The following is a 5,859-nucleotide window of genomic DNA, read 5'->3' as shown; positions in this document are numbered from 1 at the left end:
TATTAAATGATTCAAGGTAATTTGTTAATAAAAATTCTAACATAATAATACAATTATGAAGGTACTAATAGAATTATTTTCAGCGGTGTTTTAATCCATCCGTCGGGACTAAATACCTATTACCATAATGTTAAAAACTGCTAGCCTAATCTAAAACGTAAGTATATTTAAATTTTTCGCACGTCCCTCACGTCCCATAACAAAGTGGATATTTTGAATCTCCCTAACATAAAGCCGAGCTAGTGATGTTGCTGTTATTTTCAAGTGGAATATTAAATTTAAATAAATCATCTATATTTGTATAGTTTACTCTTAATGGACGATTTCTAAGGACGTTTCTTTTTAATGCCTATCATGTATCTCATTTATAATAAAAAATAGGGGTTGAACGTAGAGGGGTGAAAATTAGGGGTTGTATGTATTTTTTAATGCTACAGCATTAAAAAATACATACAAAAATTAAAAAAAAATTAGGGGTGGACTACCCTTAACATTTAGGGGGATGAAAAATAGATGTCCGATTCTCAGACATACCCAATATGCACACAAAATTTCATGTGAATCGGTCAAGCCGTTTCGGAGGAGTTTAACTACAAACACCGCGACACGAGAATTTTATGTATTAGATAGACACCGTTAAGAGAAGATTGTAGAAGGTGGCGTTTACTTGTCTCGGATGCCAAGACTAACTTTGGGCCGTTGCGCTAATGAAGTAAGTATTTGTATAATAATTATGTACTTAAAAATTTGATAGGTAATCTAATTTTGTTTAACGTTGAGTTTAATTTATAAACCATTTTACGACAAAGTCAAGATATAGTCATAATATAAATTATTTAAGTTTGCATATTGAGGGTATCACAACTACCGGCATAATTACCTTACACAAATACTGCGTTACAAACAAATAAATCAGACAAGTGGTACCCGATATGTCTTCTAATCCCAAATAGTCTTAAGTATTGTATTTATTATCCAAATTAGTTTATAAACGAACGCGCTTTAAATATTCTCATTATAAAATTCACATGTGATACACCAACAATATTCACTAAAGCAAAACATAAAGCAGATATTTTTCAATAGTATCAGGCACATCACTACCGATCTCATAAGCCTATATTAGTTGTAATGGATTGAGACCCTAAAGCTTAATATGAGGCATGATGATGCGAGAATATAACGATTATTATTGAGGCTAAAAATGCTGCGTTTTGTTATAAAATGAAGGTAATATGAATAATTCGGTGAGCATGATTTGGATATTGTTAGAACGGAGTGACTACTCGTAATACTTGCGTCGAAAAGTTATATAAGGAATTTCGAAGGAAATGTGTATCTTTTATACATATAACTTAACGTATTTTTAATTCATATCCAGGGATAACTTAATTAATGAGATATAAAATGAAGATCTAGAATTAGAACGCCGTAAAAAATTGGTACACGCGACGCATAACAAGGGCAAGAGCATGAGTGAGTGGGTGAATGTGAGTGAGTGTATGTAAGTAAGTGGGTGGGTATATGTAAGTGAGTGGATGGGTGTATGTGAATGATTGTATGAGTGTATGTTAGTGAGTGTGTAGGGTGTATGTGAGCGAGTGTGTTAGTAAAGTACTTCAAACCAAATGTGACAGTTATATATACACCTATAACTTAACGTATTTATAATTCATATCCAGGGATAACTTTATTAATGTGATATAAAATGAAGATCTAGAAGACACAAAATTGACAACCAATTATTAATTAAAATAAAAGTAGATATAGTTCTGTTAAGATGATAAGTTTGCACGCAATATTTCCATTATTGAGTTCGTTGATATTGCTGCACATTTTGGTAAGATTCTAATAAAACTACTACGGATATAAATATAGTAATATAAATAAATATAATATGTCTATTGTATAGATTTTTATTGTAACAAATTCATTTTAAACTTAAACATTTTAAGGCTTTGAAGATGTAATCTAACTTTTCTATCTACAATGTCTAGATTTCAAACAAGCATCTCCGCATTTCCCAACGGCACCTACTTGATAATATTACTTCATACAACATTAAGTCTTGCTTTCATTGAGTAATTTCAGTTTAACACTGATTTTAAATTTTATTATACATTTATAACTTAGTTTATATAGTAATAAAATACTCATTACTCATACCGGATAATATGAGTATTTTAAATGGGTCTAGAATCTTCTGGACCAACACATACGCCCTCAGTCGATGTTTTGCGTTCTAAGATATGCCGATTTACTCACAATGTTTTCCATACGCGTTATAAAGTGTTGATTGCGCAAGTAAAGAGTAAATGATTGGTTTTACGGTTACCAACGTAAAAATAATGACAACTTTATATGGCCGTAATAAAACGGTGAGTAAGAATTTTGAAAATTGAATTGCTGTTGTTATTTTTGTTAAGCGCAGCAATAGCACAGGTGCGATACGTGGGGCTTTACGTTTTAATTGTTGATAACAAAAAGAAAAAAAAATTTTTTTACGCTTTATTGTACGCGCGGACTATACTTGGTTTGTTAATATTGCTGAACTGATTGAAATACATTTTAGCCATCGTTTTAAACTTATTTAGTATCTATTCATTATATATTTTTAGTGCAAGCAAGAACTGTGTCTAGCAAAAGATAGTTCCCATTGACAATTTTATGAAATACATATGGTTATATTAATCTTAATCGAAAGATGTGGCGCAGCGCAGCGCGGGCGCCATCCCCCCCCCCTGCCTTGCGCCACTTCCCTTGCCGGTTTGACCTCTCAGTCGATTCGACACCGTGACCAGAATTAGTTATGCAATTTTTCCATGGGTCGGTGCCGATCCCTTGCGCATCGTATAACCCTTACGAATAAAGATGGTGGTGTCAGGTAATAACACACTTATAAAATAATTAGTGATGCAATAATAGTGGTAGTAGCTATAGTTCCTATATCACGTATATACTTTTTGTGAAAAAAAAATGTGTTTCAAAATAAATTCATGTTTGCTAATGAGAGATATCACCGTTAACAGTAATGAGAACCTTTGAAAACTGTAAGTTTCAAGACTGAAACCATTATTATTTTATTTGCTTAAAAAGTGCATTCTGAAGATAATACGCGCTAGATATAAATGGTAAACTCTAAAAATACAATTACCACCTTGTGAGTTATAGTATAGTAAGTTAGGTTATATTTCGAACAAACCATCAATTAAGAAAGTAGTTATCTGATGCTGCCGATAGCTAGTCGCTGTGCATTGCACGTTACAGTAATTTATTTGACTTTAACTATAATTTTAAAACGTATTATTACGTGATAGGAATTGTTTTAGTTTTGTAGTTAAAAAGTAGATTGCAACAAAATTTCGTTTAATACGTAGGTGGGTAGGTAGGTTAGTAGGTTTGCGACTTAGCACACGTTGGTTAATGTCGAGAAGGTCGAGATTTTTTTATACTTATACGACACTTAAAACTACAAAGTAAATAATTAACTTCTAATTTTGAATTTATTTTTACACACAAGTGAACTTAGCGATAATAATGCCCTGGTAGGTATTCTTTTAATCTCACCAAACTACCTACAAATGTTGCCGTTTTTGACTAGTGAATGATTCAACTATTTTAACTTCAATTTGTTTGTATGGGAAAACGGGGCTTTTAGTTACATATTAACATTTTCCTTGTCATTAAACGATAATGCGCATATTACACATATAACCTTGCATTACAGAAAATAATACCATAACTTTTTTCCTACGTTGTACTCAGTAGGTATCATATTAAAGTTAGTATTGTTTTAGCTGTCAACAGTTTTATTAAATTTTTTAAATCCTATTTTGACCTGCCAGCGCCCATATTTATATATATGATTTGAATTTCAATACGACATAAAAATTCTTGTAATAATGTAATCTCATTTGATAACATGAAAATTAACATTGACCTTTATCTCCTAATAATTATAATATTATGACTATACGTTTAATATAATTTTGCTATTCCCTAATTCCATGAAAAGACTTCAAAAATAATGTACCCGTGGAGGTTAAAGCTAACTATATAACACCTGTATTCTTCCAGGTCCTGTTTTTACATGGAAAGAAGCATGATAAATTTAACGCTAAAAGACCGCTGAAGTATTACAAAAATTAGAAATGGAATGGAAAATTATACAAAAATGGAATTGGACAGGACAAATCATGAGGAAGAACTTGGAAAGTAGACGTGGTAAGTTGTGGATTCCTTTCCTAGAAACGGAGACGAAGAGGACGACGACAAAAAAGAGATCGAAGGATGTTTCACCGAAGGTTAGTTTGAGATAGAACAGCCTGACAAAAAATACTAATGTTTAGTTAATAATAAACAAATTTTTATTTTAGAAACACGTGCAGGCTTCCATGCCATATTTTTACATGGCAATAAGCATGTTAAATTTAACTCTAAAAGACCGCTGAAGTATTACAAAAATTAAAAATGGAATGGAAAAAATATACAAAAATAGAATTGGAATGGACACGAGGACAAACGTGGAAAGTGGATGAGGGAAATTGTGGATTGGTATTCTAGAAACGGAAGACGAAGAGGACAATAAAAGAGATCCCATCTCTTTTATGGTGATTCACCTATTGATGGGGAAGGTTAGTTCGAGATAGAACGAGATTTAACTAGGGTAGGCCTATCTCGCTAAAAGTTAACGCTAAAAGACCGCTGAAGTATTAAAAAAATTGAAATGAAATTGAAAATTATACTAAAATGGAATTGGACAGGACAAATCATGAGGAAGAACCTGGAAAGTAGACGTGGTAAGTTGTCGACTCCTTTCCTAGAAACGGAGACGAAGAGGACGACGACAAAAAAGAGATGGAAGGATGTTTCACCGAAGGTTAGTTTGGGATAGAGCGAGATGTAAGTCACTAGGGGAGGCCTATGCCACAAGGACAGCCTGACAAAAAATACTAATGTTTAGTTAATAATAAACATATTTTTATTTTAGAAACACGTGCAGGCTTCCATGCCATGTTTTTACATAGCAATAGGCATGTTTAATTTAACTCTAAAAGACCGCTGAAGTATTACAAAAATTAAAAATGGAATAGAAAAAATATACAAAAATAGAATTGGAATGTACACGAGGACAAACGTGGAAAGTGGACAAGGGAAATTGTGGATTGGTATTCTAGAAACGGAAGACGAAGAGGACAATAAAAGAGATCCCATCTCTTTATGGTGATTCACCTATTGATGGAGAAGGTTAGTTCGAGAAAGAACGAGATTTAACTAGGGTAGGCCTATGTCACAGAGCAGTCTGAAAAAAAATGTAATAACAATCTTTTTTTTTGGAAGACTAACGTAAAGTTTGTTAATTGTAAATATGTTTATCATGTTAATGTCGCAGAAAATAGTCTTATCTTATCAAATTCCAGGGTTAAAAACTGCTGTGGTTACTTCGTGGTGCGAACATCGGTGCATGGAAAGAGGAACAACGATCGCACGGTAACTAACGTGTAACAACACATCAACCGTATTTTATATTTACACTTAAAATATAATATATTAATATGGATATTATCTTTAATGGGCGTCACACACAAAATTTGGTTTTAATTGCTGAAAAGTTGAAGAATAAACATATGGTTCTGTAACTGTGAGTTTTAAATTAAAACTTTCAATTGGTTTTAACGATACCAGCTCATCTATACGTGTATATAGTATTTTAGTAAAAGCACACTGTCTGTTTCCTGTAACGCTGCTAGCATTAAAGGAAACTGCTAGTAGGACCAAACTCTTTAAATTTATTTTAGTTTTCCATTTATCCATTTAAATTATAATGATTACTATGGAAATACTCTAAATAAAAATAAT

At 32.3% G+C, this 5,859-nt stretch overlaps 1 long non-coding RNA gene across 1 annotated transcript; it reads left to right on the top strand.

Moving 5' to 3' along the window:
• Positions 1 to 2,788: 2,788 nt before the first annotated feature.
• LOC125058001 lies at positions 2,789 to 5,610 on the top strand. Its single transcript, XR_007118300.1, has 5 exons — positions 2,789 to 2,884; positions 4,078 to 4,304; positions 4,377 to 4,879; positions 4,991 to 5,247; positions 5,421 to 5,610. It is a non-coding gene; the product is annotated as an uncharacterized LOC125058001 (long non-coding RNA).
• The last annotated feature ends 249 nt before the right edge of the window (positions 5,611 to 5,859 follow it).

Source organism: Pieris napi, chromosome 17 (genome assembly GCF_905475465.1).
Source record: "Pieris napi chromosome 17, ilPieNapi1.2, whole genome shotgun sequence".
Lineage (NCBI taxonomy): Eukaryota > Metazoa > Arthropoda > Insecta > Lepidoptera > Pieridae > Pieris > Pieris napi.
This window is presented reverse-complemented; position numbering and strand designations above follow the sequence as displayed.